The sequence below is a fragment of the Diadema setosum genome, chromosome 19, assembly GCF_964275005.1.
Source record: "Diadema setosum chromosome 19, eeDiaSeto1, whole genome shotgun sequence".
Classification (NCBI taxonomy): domain Eukaryota; kingdom Metazoa; phylum Echinodermata; class Echinoidea; order Diadematoida; family Diadematidae; genus Diadema; species Diadema setosum.
The window spans coordinates 16,188,800-16,210,315 of record NC_092703.1 but is presented as its reverse complement, the minus strand read 5'-3'; positions in this window follow the sequence as shown (position 1 = coordinate 16,210,315).

Below are 21,516 nucleotides of genomic sequence, written 5' to 3'. Positions count from 1 at the left end.
CATGAAATATTTACGGATCTGTGGGTATGTTTTTATTTTTATTTTATTACAACCAATTTGAACATGGTGTTGAATTGCACTTTGAAAGGTGAACTGGTTCACAATGTTATTTGTGCCACAGATGATTGGCTATAAAGTCCAAGGGGGGGGGGGGCACATTGTGCCCCCCTACCAGCCACTCCTTCGCCCTTTATTCAATTTCAACCAAATTTGGTGACTTTTCCTAAAATCTTATTGCAAACATTTTGATATATAATTTAGCCATATTTGATAGTGCTGGTTGCCATGGCAACCATAAACTGGCAACCATGTCAGTCAGATTTTGCATATTTTTCTTTTCCAATTTCAATTAACAATATTATAGTGTATGAAATGGGCGTTTTTTTGGCTGAAATTGGCTGAAGAAGCAAAACGTGAAGTAATCATTATGGCCCTAAATTTTTTCCTATTATTTCCTTTGTTTTTATGTGACAAAGATATAATAGAGATAATTGAAAACAGTGTTTTCCAAAGATTGCCCTTCTATTTTGTGTCATTTTGATTCCTTCACCCAAGTTATGTCTGTAATATCATTTGTTCATCATACTATCAATCTGCAAACTTAAAATTCCAATATTATGGAAATATGAAATGTGATAACTATTCACGTACCTATCCCAAACAATGCATCACGTTTCATAATGTATTTCTTTATGTTGTTATGAATAGCGCCCCCATGTGGTGACCTTGAGAAATTTCAACCATAACAAATAATGAGAGTTGACTTGTACATCATTTGTGGCAAATATGAAAATGATTGCTCAATAATAAGACATATATACTGGGGATAAAGAAATTATAAAAAAAACATGTTTTCAGCATATTTCCCATGTATTTCTTTATATTATGGTAAATAGTGTCCTCTATGAGTGACCTTGAAAAAAATAAAATGTGCGGCCATGTTGAGTATGAGTTGCTCTACCCATGTGCCAAATATGACGATGATACACCAAACTATAACAAGGTTATATGGGGGGGGGGGGGGGCACAATGTGCCCCCCCTTGGGCCTGGGAAGGGTCAAAATAGCTTGTGTTGTATCGTGGGTTACAAGTAACAAAACTTAGGACTGCAAATAAGGAAGGAACAGAAAAGGCGTGGCAGTTAACGTCTCGGGTGTTTATTGCAGAACTGTCTGTCTCCAGACATGCACTCATGTATATAAGAACAGTTTCAATAGGTGGGGTATTGGAATGTATGCTGACACCTGAGGCACATGCATGCTAATACACAGAGGTTACATAATGAGGTTACATAATGAATGTCAGGGTGTCTACACACTTTATGAATATTATGCGTACTGTAAATCTGAATATCTGTAAACACAACATTCTCCCTCTCGTTGAAATTACCTTCACGACACTCATCCATTACAATATACTCCAAACTAATTTCCAAATTGATCAGTGTTTACACAATCCTTTCAACATCATCACATATAAAATTGCCAAATTGATCAGGTTTACAAAACCCTTTCAACTTTATCGCATATAAAACCTCTGCCTTAAACCGTTACTCTGTATCTCTTCATTACTGATACATCATGACAAAGGTGAGTTTGTTTGTTTGTTTGGTCTTTTTTTTTTTCGTGTGTATATATGTACAGTCCAATACTATAGGATGAAAACCTTCATCTTCCATATTTTTTGAACATACCTTTGCTTTTTGACTTTTACTCTGTCTCCGACCTGAAATCTTGGTGTACGAGCTTTTCTTTTCTCGTCTGTGTACACTTCAGACTTCTTTTGTTTTAGTTTCACCCTTTGTTTGACTTTGTTTCCTTCAGATACCTCTGATTTGTGCTGCCCCTTTGTATTTGGCATTCTACCCTGAATGTCTAACTTGGTCCTTAATTTTCTTCCATGAAGTAGCTCTGACGGTGAGCAACCTGTCGTTGGATGGGGCGTACATCTGTAGGCCATCAGGAGCTCTAGTAGAGTCTCCTTCAGAGAACCCTTGTCTTCAATCAAAGCATTCTGTATACACGACTTCAATACACGGTTGAAACGCTCTACTTCACCGTTCGAACGAGGATAGTACAGTGATGCCCTGACATGAGTGATACCGTGTTGACTGAGAAATTGCTCAAATTCGTGTGATACAAATTGAGGTCCGTTGTCGGAAACCAAATGGGTGGGAATTCCCTCTCTGGCAAATAGAGATGTGAGTGTGTTTATCACTGCTCTGGAAGTTACACTTCTACACAATGCGACTTCAGGCCACTTACTGTGGTAGTCAATTACAACAATGGCATATCTTTGATCTTGAGGTGCACTTTCAATCGGCCCTACGATATCGATGCCAATTTTTTCCCATGGCGAATCTGGAAAATCGACTGACTGCATAGGGGCACTACGTGTGCTGTGAGATTTGTCATTTTCTTGACACGTGACACATGACTTGACTTTCTCCTCAACCACCCTGTCGATGCCTGGAAACCAGTATGTTTCTCTCAACCTTTGTTTTGTACGTACTATACCCTGGTGTGCTGAGTGAGCAAAGTCTACAAACTTAGCCTGTAGGGATGATGGTACTACAATTCGATCCCCTCTCATTACAATGTCATCTACTACTGACAACTCATCCCTCAGAAGGAGATATGGTTTGATTTCTTGAGGTAAGGCCTTGTGGTTACCTGGCCAGCCTTCCTCGACATACTTTCTGACCTGTACCACAACTCGATCATTTCTAGTCGCCACTTTCAACTCTTCTAGGGTTACTGGGGAATCACTGATCTGACTCAGAACATACTCGTCTTCTTCTACTACATCACAACATTCTGGGCTATCCATTGGTAACCGGGATAGTGCATCTGCCACATAATTCTCTTGGCCAGGTTTGTATTCTACAGTGTAGTTGAACTGTAACAGTTGCGCTGACCAACGTGCTATCCTCATGGTTTGTCTATTTGAGCCCCTAGTACCAACGGCGTAAATCCGTACTGAGGAGTGGGGGGGATGATTGGCGATAGTCACCATCACCACGATTACAAGCCCATAACCGGACCGGCGCAGCCTGGGGGGAGCTTGCCCCCCCCCCCCCCCCCTCACACACACACACACACACTTTACAGGGATCAGATGTCCCACTCTTTTCCATGCAAAGTGGGAGGGAAGTGGCAGCAAAAATATGACGACTTTTTGTTCTTGTTTTTGTTTGTTTGTTTTTCGTTGTCAGCCGACTTTCAAAAACGTAGCGCAGCCCTGAATAATACCCAAATAAATTCAATAAAATGCTAATAAGGATATCCATTTCTTGAATAACGTAGTAGATATTTTCCTGTAGCTATTAATAAATTGTATTCTTCAATTTTCTTGATTTAAGTCAGTAAAGCAATCATCACAGGGGCATCGTTCCGTTTTAATGATGGGGGGGGGGGTAGGGGAGGGACTTTGAGTTTGAATATCTGTGCGAGGGAGCGGAGCGGCCTAGCGGGGGAGGGTGCCACACGAGGAAAATTTGGCATTTTCAGACCTCAAATTCAGCGATCCGGTGCACACTTTTGGTGAAATTTGGGATTTTTTCCTATAAAAAAACAAGTAAGAAAAAGAAATATTCATAGATAATTGAATGACTACATCGTGGTATTTCAGCTCTTGCTCCGCCTGTGCGACATCACTGTGAAGGCCTAAATAGTGGGGCCTATCACCGGCGTAGCCAGGATTTGATCTTAGGGGGAGCGATTAGATGCGAAGGCGACATCACTGTGAAGGCCTAAATAGTGGGGCCTTTCACCGGCGTAGCCAGGATTTGATCTTAGGGGGAGCGATTAGATGCGAAGGAGCGATGCGAGAGAGGGGAGAGGGTGTGGGAGGGGGGTTTCCCCCTCCCACAGTGAGAACTTTTTGCATATTGATGTTGTAAAGGGTGCAATTTGATTCATTTTTTTTTTTCAGCGATCTGGTGCACACTTTTGGTGAAATTTGGGATTTTTTCCTATAAAAAACAAGTAAGAAAAAGAAATATTCATAGATAATTGAATGACTACATCGTGGTATTTCAGCACTTGCTCCGCCTGTGCGACATCACTGTGAAGGCCTAAATAGTGGGGCCTATCACCGGCGTAGCCAGGATTTGATCTTAGGGGGAGCGATTAGATGCGAAGGAGCGATGCGAGCGAGGGGGGAGGGTGTGGAAGGGGGGTTTCCCCACAGTGAGAACTTTTTGTCATATATTGATGTTGTAAATGGTGCAATTTGATTCATTTTTTTTTTGCGTGTTCTATCGACTTGAAACAGTCCAACATGTTTAAGGTAGCAGTACATTTTATGTAGATTATTATTGAACAATTTTGCCTATAAAATGGGAGAGAAACTTCTTGTCTTAATTCTTACACTAAAGATCATGAACGCAATCATGAATTTTGACATTGTACAGTCCAAAAGCGGCCGTTTGTAGCTAATTTTTTTTTTTTTCGCTTTGGAAATTAAGGGGGGCGCACCGGGCGCATTTGCTGGCAATTTAATACTGGCAGCAACATCAGGAGAATGACATAACGATTAAATGCGAGCGAGCGAAGCGAGCGAGCTTGAAAATTTTGACATTTTACAGTCCCAAAACTGCCGTTTGTAGCTACATTTTTTCGCTTTGAAAATTAAGGGGGGGGGGGGGGACACCGGGCGCAACTGCTGGCAATTACCCGGCAGCAACATCAGGAGAATAGCATAGCGATTAATATAATGCGAGCGAGCGAAGCAAGCGAGCTTGAAAATTTTGACATTGTACAGTCCCAAAACGGCAGTTTGTAGCTATATTTTTTCGCTTAGGAAATTAAGGGGGGTGGGGCGCACCGGGCGCAACTGCTGACAATTACTGGCAGCAACATCAGGAGAATGACCTAACGATTAAATGCGAGCGAGCTTGAAAATTTTGACATTTCACAGTCCAAAAACTGCCATTTGTAGCTATATCTTTTTCGCTTTGAAAAATAAGGGGGGGGGGGCACCGAGCGCAACTGCTGGTAATTACCCGGCAGCAACATCAGGAGAATGGCATGACGATTAAATGTGAGCGAGCGAAGCGAGCGAACTTGAAAATTTTGACATTTTACAATCCAAAAACTGCCGTTTGTAGCTGTACTTTTTTCGCTTAGGAAATTAAGGGGGTGGGGGCGCACCGGGCTCAACTGCTGGCAATTACTGGCAGCAACATCAGGAGAATGACATAACGATTAAATGCGAGCAGGGAGGTGTTTCTCTTCCCATCTCCCTGATGCGAGCGAGCTTGACAATTTTGACATCTTACAGTCCCCAAACTGCCGTTTGTAGCTATATTTTTTTCGCTTTGAAAAAATAAGGGGGGGGGGGGGCGCGCACCGGGCGCAACTGCTGGCAATTACCCGGCAGCAACATCAGGAGAATGGCATGACGATTCAATGCTAGCGAGCGAAGCGAGCGAGCTTGAAAATTTTGACATTTTACAGTCCAAAAACTGCCGTTTGGTTAATAGGTCTGAACCATTAATCTAAAGCAATGTTCATTAGATTAAAGGCGGTACTTGCATAAATTATGGCAAAATATGGGAATCGACACCCGTTCCTTTTTCTTTTTTTTTTCTGGAGGCAAACGAATTATACTAACTGAGCAAATATGAGCCAATATGGAGAGGGTAAATGCGTTGCAATTCCTACGACTGAAACTCGTACAAGGCTGTTAACGAACTCGTTTTTTTTTATCTAGATCTTTGGGTAACTCATGCGGAGCTCGACGTGAGTCGTATCGCGCTCGGCATGGTGCACTCGTTCACGCCTACGTCCATGGCCCTACAGACTGTGTTGCATCAAGGAGGTGGGAAGAGCACCTCCCTGGTTGAATGCAGCTGGTTGCCATCTGGTAGTGTGGCTACGATAGTAGTTCAACATCCGAAGCATGCATTACGGTCGATATTGCTTTACATGCATTCAGTGGCGTATCTAGGGAAAACGGCGCCCGGGGCAAGCGAGAAAATTGCGCCCTTAATTTCTGAAAAAGTGTTCAACCCCAACCCCATCCCGGTAGGGACTTTAAACAAAGTCCACATGATATGCTTTTTCAAGCACTGAAAAGGGGTCATTTTGAGGGTGATTTAAATGTAATGAATTTTGATAAATTTTGGCGAGCGAGCGCAGCGAGCGAGCCGAAAATTTGTGTATTTCAGCTTACAAAATGGAATTCTTGTCATTTTTTGCTTATTAAATATTACAATTCTAATCAAGATATAGTGACGGCCTTATATAGATAACGATTTATACCAACAAGCTGAGGACTTTAAAAAATACCCTAAATTAGTACGCGCGAGTGAGCCGAAATTTGTATAGGCCTATTTCCGCATTATCATCACGTTTTGTTCTTATCTCTTTTTTTTTTCTTTGATAAATTTTGGCGAGCGAGCGCAGCGAGCGAGCCGAAAATTTTCGTATTTCAGCTTACAAAACATAGAACTCTTGTCATTTTTTGCTTATTACATCTTTTTATACAATTTTAATCAAGATATAGTGACGGCCTTATAGATAACGATTTATACCAACAAACTGAGGACTTGGAAAAATACCCTAAATTAGTACGCGCGAGTGAGCCGAAATTTGTATAGGCCTATTTCCGCATTATCATCACGTTTTGTTCTTATCTCTTTTTTTTTTTCTTTGATAAATTTTGGCGAGCGAGCCGAAAATTTTCGTATTTCAGCTTACAAAACATAGAACTCTTGTCATTTTTGCTTATTACATCTTTTTATACAATTTTAATCAAGATATAGTGACGGCCTTATAGATAACGATTTATACCAACAAACTGAGGACTTGGAAAAATACTCTAAATTAGTACGAGCGAGTGAGCCGAAATTTGTATATTTCCGCGTCATCATTACGTTTTGTTCTTATCTTGTTTGATTTGGTTTTTTTTTTTTGCGTCCCCCCCCCGTATGTTCGAAACCGTTGGCGCCTTCTTTTAAACCAATTGGCGATCGCTTCAGAACGAAAGAAATTGCAGCCGCTGCTCCGTGAAACATTTTGCCTGCTAAATATAAAATGACATGTGTGAACACAATAGACATTGTCATTTTGTCCGCGTCATCATCACGTTTTGTTCTTACCTTCTTTTTTTATATAAATTTTGGCGAGCGAGCCGAAAATTTTTGTATTTCAGTTTACAGAACATGGAATTCTTGTGTGAACGCAATGAAAATTGTCATTTTGTCCGCGTCATCATCATGTTTTGTTTTTATCTTCTTTGATTTGGTTTTCTGCCCACCCTCCCCCCCCCCCCTTCCGGGCGAGTTTCTTCTTCTTCTTCTTCTGTTATTTTTTAATTTTTTTCTTCTTCTTCTTCGTTTTTTTTTTTTTTTTTTTTGCGCCCCCAAGGAGTGGCGCTCGGGGCACGTGCCCCCCTTGCCCCCCCCCCCCTTGCCCCCCCCCCCCCCCCCCTAGATACGCCACCGCATGCAATTGGTGTGCGAGAGAAGTACACGAGCGCTGCTAGCACTGTTCAGCAGTTATGCTCTCGTCACGAGGCGGGCGTGCGAACGTCATGGCTCATGCATTACAGTATGTAGCCTATAACCTATAGGTGGGGATGCAGCTGGTCTGATGCGACGAGACTACGAACAGTGGATGCGCGCGAATACACCGCCTATGATCCAGTTGTTTGTCGTTGTTTTCTTATTTTTTTTTAATCGGTGGCAGTCTTCTTATACGAAAAAAACAACAAAAAAAACTGCCACCGATCGTGGCGCCTAACGGACGCGGTAGATGCGTCCACTGTTCGTAGTCTCGCCGCATCAGATGTATCGCTTGGCAAAGACAATTATTATCTCGCTGCATCATACGTTTAGCTTAACAGTAAATTACAAAAACAATAACTGCATTCTCCGCCTAGATTTTAGGCTATGCAATAGTCCATAATGCTGAAATCAATATCACCACATTTCTTTTTGTTTGTTTTTTTTTTTTTTGTTCCTACATCTTTTTCTTGGGAGAATTTCAGGGGGGGATATTTGTACAGGCCATCCCCCCTCCTTCAAAAGTGGGGGGGATATATCCCCCCCATCCCCCCGGGATTTACGCCCATGCCTAGTACTCAACATGGTAACCAAAGCCTTATGATCAGTCCTGAGTACGAAATGTCTACCCCAAAGGTAAGTGTACCACTTGTTACATGCCCAAACACAAGCCAATGCTTCCTTTTCACCTGTGGAGTACTTTCTTTCAGCAGATGTCAACGACCTGGAGGCAAAAGCTATTGGAACTTCCTGCCCCCCTTTGACCTGGCTAAGTAGTGCTCCTAACCCATGATCGGAGGCATCTGTTGTGACTATGGTAGGTAAGTTTGGATTGAATAAGCCAAGAACAACTCTTTGTGCAATTGTACTCTTGATTTGGTCGTAAGCCTCCTGTTGTTCTGGTCCCCATACAAAAGGTACGTCTTTACACAACAATCTTCTCATTGGTTCTACAACCGTGGCATAGTTAGGTACAAACTTTGCATAGTAATTCGTCAAACCTAACACTGATCTGAGTTGACCCACATCTGTCGGGTTGGGAGCTTCAACTATGGCCTTGACATGCCTATCATCAGGCGCTAAACCATGGCTACTCACAGAGTGCCCTAGGTAACTGAGTTCTGACAAGTGAAACTGACACTTACTGGGATTCAAACGCAAACCAGCATCTTGCAGTTTGGTAAGTACCTTGTTCAATCTAGTGTCATGCTCTGTCCTGTCCTTGCCGTACACAATGACGTCATCTAGGTAACACTGAACTCCTGGAAGTCCTGCTAGGATCGTACTCATGAGCTTCTGGAAGGTGGACGGTGCTGATGCCAATCCAAAACAAACTCTTTTGAAGCGGTACAATCCATCATGAGTGACGAACGCTGTGAGGTCACGACTCTCTTCGTCCAGCTCGAGTTGGTGGTATGCAGATGCTAAATCCATCTTAGAGAACACAGTGGATCCTTCTAGCTCAGAGAATAGCTCTCCAATATCCGGTAATGGATAGCTATCGACAACAATTGCCTTATTCACCTCGCGCAAATCTACACACAAACGAATATCACCTGATTTCTTTGCGGCGACAACGATGGGCGAGACCCACTCACTAGAATCAATTTTCTCGATCACATCCTCCTTTTCGAGCCGCTGCAACTCCCGCGAGACCTTCTCCTTTACTGACAAGGGTAATCGTCGTAGTTTCTGCTGAACTGGAATATGATCGCTTTTCACCTTGACGCGATGCTTGAAGTTTCTCGCTTTTCCCAAGCCTGATGAGAACAGCTGGCAGAACTTCGACGAAATAGGCACCTCACCGTTGTCTGCTTCGACGCGGTCAATGTCGGCCTGGACTGTGCTGCCGTGGATCTGCAGACCCAATTTGTCAATGAGGTCCATCCCTAGAAGCATAGATCCTCTGTGAACGACATAGAACGTAGCCACTGCTTGTCGACTGCCCACTTTAGCTGTGGTGTGGAAAGTTCCAAGAACGGGGATGTCGGCTTTCGAGTAGTCAGACAACTTTACTCGCGCTGGCTGTAATGCTTCCTTCACAAAGTGTTTCTCGTAAACGCTGCTCGGAATGATAGAAACACTTGAACCAGTGTCGACTGTCATTTGTAAATCAACTGTCCCTGCGATCCGCACCATGCACTTAATGGAACTGGCCGGGTTTGTGTTGACGTTAAGGACTTGTTCTGACGTTCCGACAGTTAAGACTTCTGACTCGTCTTGAACTTCACGAATACTCCGTCCTGCACGACAAACTCGAGCCCAGTGTCCTGTTTTGTGACACTTGAGGCATCTGGTACCTTTTGCTCTGCATGTGCGGTCATATGTCGCATGGTCCTTGCTTCCACAGTTTCTGCAACTACCTTGTGTTTTCTGTTCCTTCTCATTCCTGCTCTGTTTAACCTCCGAACCCTGTTTTCCCCATCTTTTCTGCTTGAATAGCTTTTGAACGTTCTGACTTTCCTGATGTCCTTGAGTCATCGCTTTGGAATCTCGCTGTGCATCTTCGATGCATCTACTGCAGTCGAGGACTTTCTGTAGTGTCAGATCGGGTTCAAGTAATAATCTTTCACGTATACGGGGGTTAACACATGCTTCCACAACCTGGTCACGAATCATTTCGTCTTTCAAGTCCCCAAAAGCGCAGTGTTTGACCAATTCCTCTAAGGCTGTAACGTACTGCGCAACAGTCTCATCAGCCCTCTGCCTGCGTCGTCTGAATCTGTACCTCTCAGCGACCACATTGATGCGAGGAACAAAGTAAGCTTCAATTGCTGTTAATGCTGTCTGATACGCATTTCCAGTAAGGCGTGGCTCTGACGCAGACGCCGTACCAGTGTTCAAAGAGTAGAAGATTCTCTGTCCCTCTGCTCCTAAACAATGTAACAGAAGCGCCTTTTTCCTCTCGGGCTGAAATGTATCACTCCCTGATGCCAATAAATAGTTTTCAAACTGCTGCTTCCATAATGGCCAAGGAGTCGGTGGGTTACCAGGGTGTTGTAAGAAAAATGAGGGTGGAGGTATCGAAGACATTTTGGCTAGAACTGAACTGAAGTCAGGAATGAAATTCAACAGTTATAAGTGAAACAGCTTCATCCTCGTCGCCATCCTCGTCGCCAGAAATTATGTTGTATCGTGGGTTACAAGTAACAAAACTTAGGACTGCAAATAAGGAAGGAACAGAAAAGGCGTGGCAGTTAACGTCTCGGGTGTTTATTGCAGAACTGTCTGTCTCCAGACATGCACTCATGTATATAAGAACAGTTTCAATAGGTGGGGTATTGGAATGTATGCTGACACCTGAGGCACATGCATGCTAATACACAGAGGTTACATAATGAGGTTACATAATGAATGTCAGGGTGTCTACACACTTTATGAATATTATGCGTACTGTAAATCTGAATATCTGTAAACACAACAGCTTGGGCTTTATAGGGATAACAGCAGACCGTCACAATCAAGTAGGTACCTTATCTTAGTACTCAATCCACAAGCGATGTCAGTTATGACTGACGCCATCTTGCGATAAAGTCAAGAAAATGTCTGATCCCACCAGAGTCGAATATCAAAAACAATGACTGCAGACTCTCCCCCTTTCATCCTCCTCTTCCTCTTCCTCCTCCTCCTCCTCCTCCTCCTTCTTCTTCTTCTTCTTCTTCTTCTTCTTCTTCTTCTCCTTCTCTAGTGATGGTAATGTAGTAGCTTGACAGTGGTAATGGTGATGGTTGAAATGTGATATTTTTAAGTCTGTGTGTTCGGGATGAATGCGTGTACACGTGTGCCTCTACATGACTTAGGTTGGCCATAAGTGATAGCGGCTAATCTATCCGTCTTCGATGGCAGGGGTGTCAGATGAGTTCGATTTTTCATTCCATTCATCTTCAGTTTTTGAACTCACACCGCACGAAATATCTCAAGATGAAATCCGTCAATACTTGTTCCAAAGTAAAGGGTAGATTTTTTGTTCCAACTCAAGTATGATAAATGAATTGAATTGTCCTGCGAACATTGCAATCACTGAAAATCCGTACGTCTCCCACCGAATTTATACGCATTATATTAGGATGACTTTTTCTTCTTCTTCTTCTTCTTCGTCGTCGTCGTCGTCGACGACGTCTTCTTCTTCTTCTTCTCCTTCTTCTTCTTCTTCTTCTTCTTCTTCTTCTTCTCCTTCTAGTAGGGCAGATATGTAGCAAAAATTGGTCGAAATGCTCACATCCGGCGGAAAGTATGAAATTTTGCATATAGGGGTATTTTGGGGCGCTGATTTCAAATATTGCCGGATCCAAGAGATCTGACCACGGGATCGGCCGCCATTTTGAATTCCAATATGGCCCCCATCACAAAACAAACTCAAAGATCCCTATCTTCAGTTCTGAATGACCTGTGGCACCCAAATTTGGTACACATGAGCGTTTTGACACATTGAATTTGATGACAGATTGATTTGGAGTGTCTGACAAACATCGAATGGCCGCCATTTTGAATTCCAATATGGCCGCCTCTACGAAATATTCAAAATCCCTATCTCGATTTCTAAGTGGTGAGTGACCCTGAAATTAGGTGTAAACAAGTATTTTAACATACTGAGTTAAAGTATTAACTGATGTGATGTGTCTGACAAACGCAATGTCTGCTATTTTGAATTCCAATGTGGCTACGAAGACAAGCATCACGACTAACATTCACGGGCATGTCAAAAAGTGCAGCAAAAAGGAAGTATAATGCACCTTTCACTGACGTCACAATGTAAATACAGCAGCGCGCACTCTATCAGTTACAAACGCGCGCTCAATCAGGTAGCCTAATTTACAAACCCGAGATAGAGATTTTCAACACTCCAACATGGCAAATATGTATAAAATTTCAAATTGGCTGCCGTGCAGCTTGTCAGACATATCAAATAAGTCTGTTATTGAAGTCATCATATCACCATGCTTTTATATATCAAATTCCAATGGCTAATGTCATTCAGAACTGAAGATAGGGATCTTTGACGGCGGCCATATTGGAATTCAAAATGGCGGCGACCCCGTGGCCAGATCTCTTGGATCCGGCAATTTTTGAAATCAGCGCCTCAAAATACCCCTATATGCAAAATTTCATACTTTCCGCCGAATGTGAGCATCTTTTTCACATATCTGCCCCACTATTCTTCTTCCTTTTCAAAGCAGGTATCACACATTCCCTTTAACGCTTGCCGGAATCGAGAAGTGCGATCGATCATCGGGATCGATCGAATATAAACAGTAATCCAACACACATCGTCAATGTTGTATCAACTCGGACATTGATTCGTCCCCCTTCACCTCAGCCAAAACTCCCAAAGGGGGTGTGACTTTGTGCTCTCGTCGTCCCGTCTTCTGTTTTCCATCAATATTTTGATTGTCCGTGAATCTTATCCCCCTCAAGAGGGCATTAGACGCTCTTAGTTCGGAGTATTTACAGTGTTTAGTACTCCAATGATTGTAAACACGAGAGAAGCCCTGAGCTGCCATTGTACGTGTGGGCGGGGTTTGGAATTTTGAAGGTTCTACCAAACAAGAATAGAAAACTGATGAAAATCTACGGAGGAATTCCAGTCCAGTTATAATTCATTTTGATTAGAAAGAGGAAAATCTTAGAGTACAAAGGTGAAAATGAGTATGATGATAATTGGATATAAACAAAATAGGGATGTTATGAAATATATTATGCAGTTTTGCTAATTTCTGCAGAACAGCTCTCGTGCAGTTGATATCAATATTTATGCAAATAAGTTGGTCGTGTCAAGGAAATATGCGGAAATTCCAAGTTTCTGTTATTGAAGTGTAAAACAATATATGTATGGTTGAATAACTTCAGAATGATGATCACTCAAATTCACCTCAGGATCTGAGACTGCGATTGGGCGTAATTGCGTTTGAATGAAAAACTGGAAATTTCAAAATTTTGTGTGTAAACTATATGGAAAGTTGTGAGGGGATGACATCATCACTTTACTATTTGCATATTGTATTTGACTGTTCAAGAACTGTTCAACTTCAAAATGTCGTAAGTCCTAACTTCCTTATTTTTCATTCAATTTCGACCAAATTTTCATTGTTGTGCTAAGAAAAATGTACCCTTTCTTTTCAAAAAGCTTTTAGGGGTACTGAAAATCCACTGGGTGGCAGGTTGATAGGCAAATGAAATGGCCTGCACAATTAACGCAAGTTGCATAATATTCCGTGAGGTTTATAGCATTTTGAAAGCGTAGTTTACCTAATCTTGAGTTGAAGATTTCCTGAAATGTTAAATTTCAGACATTGTGCCGTTGCAGAAATATATCATTCTGCACATCATAATACAGCATGACATGACATTACATAAAGATACATGTACAATATAAATTACTACCGCTCTAACAGTACCTATAGAAGCAGGGAGTTGACAGTCTCACCTCCCTGCTAGAAGTGATATTCAAGTTCGAGAAAAACAGTGCAATAAAACTGAAACATATTTCTAGATTTTTCGGGGAATAACAGTTATATCAGCAGAAATGTTATCAAACCTCTTCATGGTCGTTAGTGTACGCGGGTATTGCCGTTTTATACAAGTAGGCCTATATCATTTAGTTTGTTTTTGTTTTGTTTTTTTAATTTGGGTTTTTCTTTCTTTCCGAAAGGAAAGAATGACATTTTAGTTTGTAATACCAACCACTGCTCTGAAATGTAATGTAATGGCCAGACCAAAGTTGAAATCCCATCGGCCACGGAAGGGGAGACATTCTTTGTAAATAGTGTTAAATTGACACATCAAGACATGATGTTCAACATCATATTCTGTGATAGATTCTGTTTCTGCAATGGATCACAGTTCATGATGTTTCTTTTTATGCAGCCTTGGGAGAGCGTTTTCGCATTCTACGGAGCAACTGGACCGATCAATAACGACTTGGTCCTACTTTGGCCCCATCCCTCCTTGTCTAAGACTCCTATTTTCAGGTTCCTTTGTGGTTTCTCGTGTAATCCGTAGTAAGAATGTGAGGCAGTTAACACAGGTACTGGTATCTTTCTTTTGTATGGGTAATGAGTACAACCCGAATATCGAATTTTTGTAGCTCTTCTAAGCTTCAAAGTGGCAGCCACTGCCCCATGACACTATACGCCCATATTATATAGGACCCTATTATGCCTCTGCTCTGAGTAAACGGTGCTGTAGTCTAAATCACACATCATAATCCTGCAACTATTTCCGATACAAAGTATTTAGTGATAGCCGAGTCATTTCATTGAACTCTTATAATTTCATTTTCTATCAGCGAAAGTCGTCTTTCCTGAGTGGGGCTCCTCCCCCTCCCCCGAGTGTTTGTGACAGTTTTTTGCACACACAGCAAACGATTATTAGTATAATAATGCAATTATGATATAGGTGAATTACCCTTCCATACATAGATCTACGTTAAACTCCAAAATAACGAAAATATGACTATAAGGAAAGTAATTATGATAGTATTGACAGCGTTATGAATCATAATATTAATGATGTACTAAAATTGGCAATAATAACAATGTTTATAATATGACAGGAATGATTAGGAAGGAGATGAAGAACATAATCATAATTTTTTTTTGTTCGTAACTTTTTTTTCTCCCAAAACTATCATAAAAGCTTGATAAAAAAAATGCAACAAAACAACAACATTGCAGTCTTAGATGCGCCCTAAAATGTGATTTTTAAAACCATTCCTCTTAATTCTAAAGGGAATAGGGTGATGTAAAATGGCTATTGTTCACCAATTTTGTCTTGCATTGTCGACCTTGTGCGATCAAAATGATATGGCGAACGCAATTTGTGTCCGTGATTTATAGCTAATATCGCAAACGATTCAAAGAACACTATAGGCCCTATGCATGCGTTTTGCCAGAGGTGCCTGAAGTGAACTTTGTAGTATTATATAAGAAATTTCCCGTTTGAGGTTTACCTATCATTTTCCATTATAGACACACGTGTTAGAAATAAAAATTATATATTCATTTATACAAATACACGAAAGACTCAGTGTCTGTTGAGTTTCACATCAAAGTAGGCCAACATATTTTACTCTGTTTTATTCTATTTTACTCTATTTTACTTTTACTCTTATTTTTATTTTACCTGAAGTTTGCAAGAGGGATTATCTGCTCAAACTCCGCTCTCAGGTCCATAATTTCGGCTTTATCACTCAATAATTTTTCGTGTTTCTGATTAATATAGTTCCCCTAACTCTAAAAGAACACAATGTCCAGTTCCAAATGAGGTGCATTTTGTAGCGGGACCCACTTATCAATTAAACGCACCTAAATAGTGAGGTTTTGACAGACTTGTCTACGGCGTATTTGTTATTCTTTTATTATTGTTGTTATTATTATTATTATTATTATCATCATCATTTATTCTTACAGGTTTATCTTTCTTACGAAAAAAGTGATGAAGCTCGGGATGGTCTATTGTATTTTCATTTACAGGTGTGAGACATTAACTAACGCTATAATGGTTATCTCGGAACTATTTATGCATGTACATACAGCAATACTTACATGGTTCTGGTATAACGAAGGAGGTACTACAATGCGTGTCAAAAAAAGGTAATCCAAATTTGGAGCGCTACTATTTTATAATTGTCAGCTTTGGAGAGCTCAATGTAAGTTGTATGGAAAGGGGAACTTTTCCTCTTTCCATTGATACCTAATTATGCTGACAAATGTCATGCATGACTGAGCACATGAACTTTAAAGACAACAATGACAATTTGCACTTTTTCCAAATTGTGAAGGAATAATGCATGTCTCACTGCATGGATGAGATGTGTCGATGAAAGTGTTCAAATCATCAGGCCTGCCTGCACGACTGCAGATTCGTGTTTAGGGTTTCTTCTAACCTTTTATGGTTCATAACCTTCAACATGACCACATTTTCTATAACTTGGTCCTTCTCATAAAGACTAAATCATTTTCCATTTTTGTCTCTTCATATTCAAGGCATGGTTTGTCGCTGCGAGATATGTGTTGAATATGAACAGAGAAAAGTGGACTGTGTGGGTTGGCCTCTGCGGGAGCGACCAAGTTATTGGACAGATGGCCATGTTACAGGTTATGGACCATCAAATGTTAGAAAAAAGACCCTAAACACAAACCTGCATTCGTAGATGGTGGCCTACTTGGCCACTTTCATTGACAGATCTCATCCATGCAGTTAGACAATGCCATGCACTGTTCCTTCACAATAACACGCAAACTTGGAAAAAGTGCAATTTGCTATTGCTGTTTTTAAAGTTCATGTGCTCAGTCATGCATGACATTTGTCGACATAATTAGGTATCAATTGAAAGAGGAAGAGTTCCCCTTTCGATACAACTAACATTGAGCTCTCCATAGCTAACAATTATGAAATAGTAACCCTCCAATGTTGGATTACCTTTTTTGATACGCACTGTAGTACCTCCTTGGTATACAACACAGAACTCTATTGTGGGTGCGACTTATGATATGACCAAATGAACAGCGTCCTCTATTGGGAAAACCCTTATACATGCACTTGTATCAGTGTTGGGCACTTTGATCTCTGTGGGTCTGTGCATATAGATGTTCTCAGTATTTTAATATCTTTTCGTCTCTATGTAACTGTCATAGAGATCCTAGTGGTTGGGCCAAGCATGTTAGCCATGTCACATTTCATGGTCAGAGCAATGCGATTTACTCACTGTAATATAAAAGAAATCATGTAGCGGACCCCTAAGCTCTTTCCCTCTCCTTTTTTCCCTCTCCTTCAAAAAGCAGTTGAGCAAATCTTGAGAGAGCAGGTGTAAAGTGCGCACGTGGGTGTAACACACAACGAACTCGGCAATCACGTTGGAACTATACGGGGTAATTACGCGCGGGTGCCGAGTGGATTACTTAATAGGATTACAATAATCCATAATACCGTTATGGAGTCCGTCGGGCTGTAGAAGATTTAGCTCGCCGGAGATAATGGCTATCGTCTTAGAACTATAATGGTACATGTACGACCGGTACTAGTAATCGGCATTTGATTATGATTGCCCCTAAGGACGGTCGGTCTTCAAACTAAGAGCACGCAGGATTGTAGGCCTATACATCTTGCAGAATGAAGGCGTAATATTAGGTCCGCCCCTCACCAAGGCCCTGTACGTTACCAAGTATTCCTTGAGCCGATCATTTATATTCATTGAAAACGCAACACTGCTAACGGGCTTTTAAGTTTTACTGTGACGCTTTAGTTATGGGATTTCTTGTTTTAATTTTGTGTAAAATATCAAATGTTATTTGCTATGAGGCTTCGTCAATTTCCAGTGGCCAACATCACGTACAATTACAGCGTAATGCATAAATGACAAGCTGAATGCAAAAACACCTTGACAGGTTATCAAAAGTAGGCCCACCCACTTTGTCTACACGAGGACAAGTCCAAATTGGATCACAAGTTTCCAACGGAATATTAGTTTTAATGTCTGTCTATAACTGGTCCATCGTTACAAAAAGCGAGGGTTACTATAAGATAACGCGGGTTATTAAAAGCATTCAGTTATCACCTTTCCCCGGTTGTCCCGTTTACCAGCTCACAGACGTGAAATTTCAGCTTTCACTCCGTGTAAATCTGCAATAACCTTTACGGTATCCGAGCACTATGAAATATCAAAACATGCAATAATGCGTTCCTTAGGATTTTCCTTTACTTCTTTTACAGCATTAATGTGCGCAATTCATATCTTTGTAGACGGACACGGATGATTTTTGCTTGTGGGCTTTGTTTGCTGGATAAAAATCAACACCGGATGAAAAGAGACTAGCGGCACAACAACATTCTCATCCGCGTAAAAGGCTTTGATCGACATTGTGAGTGTTCACAAAGGGGTGATAATCACCGAATGTGGGAGTATCGATCAGTCACACAAATTCTACCGTTCACGAGCAATGGATTGACCGATAACATTTCGCTAGATGTGTGGATGCATTCACTTGTAAAATGCAGTGTTACATGTCTCTTGTCGGCCTACGTCGCGGCATCGATGGGTATTTAAAAACAAGCGATATCATGATTGTCATCTATGGATAAGTATTATGTTTGAAAAAAAAAGGTGATAAATTACAGTTTTATGCTTCATTGATAAGCTTAGTTGTCAAACCAAATTACATAACTCACGTATATACGAGCTTATCGATGCTCAGCAGTGGGATTATAGACGAAAATTCTAAGCAGTGTCAGAAATTCCACATGTGAACTCTTATCGATATTACACTGTCAACCATAAAGGGTTGATATGACTGAGAATAGTTTTAAATATTTCAATGAAAAAAACAAACGGATATCGAACATTGTTTTTGAATGTTTTCGAAATCAGTTGGTGACTGCTCTGACTTGTCGTGCTGCTATAGTGACTGGTTACAATTATGGCAGATAACTTTCTTTTTGTTTTGTTTTCCCCATGTACGCCTGTAGCAGCTAATATCCATTACCCCCATTATTTTGTTCTCTCTATAAAGAATAGCGGAAACCAGCCTTGCCATGGGCAACTAAATTGGACATGGTCTACGAATAAACATGACAGCGATAAATCATGTAGAGCCTACGGATCAGAACGACGATAACTTTAGTGGAAATAAGGAAGTCTTAACCAAATTGTTTCGGTAAAGTATCGATCGTTTATAACATATTTGCTCTCCGTAAAAAAAAAAAAAAAAAAAAAAAACCCACACACACAGAACCAAACAAAACAGACCCCCGACATCTTCGAGTGAAACCCTCACGCAGTCATGCGTACCCGGTCCGTTTTTTGTAATAACGCCACGCTTGTTTGGCGATGGGTGTAAAACCAGGTTGGTGACATCATTCAATAAATGGATGACAAGATCTTAGCAAGCTGGTGGAATGCTAATCAAGACCAAATCCTGAGAGACACAATAGACCTAAATCTGCAATGGCGCTGCGAACAACAATACGAAGGATTTATTGGTCTGTGAGCGCGTGCGCGCGAAAACAATTGCCCGATTTTGGTTCCGCAGATCAGGCGTGACTTCGCGACGGCAGTTGAGTCAGGTAGTCCGTGTACAGGTTGGAAGATATATCGAAGAGATTGGTCGGCATCAATGTGTAAAAGCAATGACATCAATGGGTATAGATGCCTTCATTAGAAAAACAAAACAAAATCCAAAACAAAACATGCACGTCTGCACGAAAGATAACGCGCAGATCGCGAAAGCAGATCACGTGAAACAAACAATATTATAATATTCTTGTATTATGCACAGGACGACACAAATATCACAATGCTTCATTCGTAAAGTAATCAGTCATAGTCATCCATGAATATCTATCGAGATAGTAGCAAATTCGTCTTAAATGATCATACCACGCACCAGTTCTCTCTTTGATCCCGAAAACGGGATAATGATCAGGACAATGTCGTCAAAATATATCATACATTGTATAATGCAATTATTGCTGAGATTGTACAGTAATCAAATAATATTATACGGTCATGGTGAACTTCTTTCGAAGTCATGTAGTTTTTTGCAGTTTCCAGGAATCCGTCAAAAAAAAGAAAAAAAAAAAAAGAAGAAGATTTATCACGTTTCGCGATTGACACACCCCAACTATCTGAGCCCCCTTCCATACAGAGACTCAACCGCCACCTCCCATATTCTAAACACGATTTTAGGTCCCACCGATGTCATATTATAGTCTTATAACCAATGTGCTCACTGAAAATACCGATGACGTATACCTATTTGCAACTGACTTAGATACGAAAACTGTTGTTTTCTTTTATTTATGTGAGAATTCCACAAATTATATATTTTTTTATATACATATAATGAAAAGTCTTACATTCCCTCGGCTTCTTACTGACACGTGTTAGGGGCAATATTATTCTTTAATTTCTGAAAAATGCAAGTCGAGTGCTCTTTCATTTTGCTGGAAATATGAACATTTATTGAATTCCTTTTATATTTTCTTTATACCGTTTCCTGCAGTGACGTCACAGACTGTCGTAGTCTTCTAATCCAGCGATGGCTGCATCAAAACTTTAAATATTCATAACTTTTGAACGGATTGTCCAAATCTATTCAAACTTTCACTGATTTGCTTTACTAATGTCGTTGTATTCACTCAATCCGCACAAAATTCGGATGAACTTGTCCTTTAAGCTCCTCTCCTCCTCTTCCATCAAAAGTATACGTAATTGTATGGCGGCGCCCTTCATGCAGTGTGGCGGTATACTGTTGACATTCTCATCACCTGATCCCTGTATTGCCGATGGAGTGTCGGCACATCAAGCATATCCAACGAACCGCGACACAATGGTATAAACACTGAACAGGTGAACACAATTCATCACCGCGCGATGTGTTGCTGTTTTGAGAAAGATCCATTAGAGTTATTGTGATGTCCGTGTTCTGCGGACCCCTTCCCACTCCTGTAACCATTATTTGCGTGAGTCGGATGAAAATGATACAATTCAAACGTCAGACGAATTCGAGAGAGAAAAAAAAAATAGAAAGAAAGAAAAAAATAATGATTGAATACAACAGTATGTTATTACCTGGCTGTTGTTGGATGTAAGTAGAAAGTCTAGTGACGTAAATTATGTTGACCACAATATGCAGGGTCCAATGGTCGTAGCACTGTCATCATTATTTTGAAATCCACCTCGTTGCATACTTTCTGCTGTAGATGTTCTTCCAGTCACGCGTGAACCATCCGTGCATGAAATCAAGAGACGATGACACAAGTGAGATTCTCTAGTTTCCCTTAACCCTTGCCTGACCACCTACTCAAAATTATATCGCACGCAAACAGATCGAAAATATTTCAATGGAAGAGTTAAATGTGAAAATCGATCACAGATGAATAGTCCGTCCAACGATCTCCCGCTAAAGTTTATCTGAAGACTGGAAAACTACATCAATGGAATCAAAGTCATAATCATACATGAAGGGGTATGGTGATGTTGTTGTTTTCTTTCTGTGGTCTCATCGACT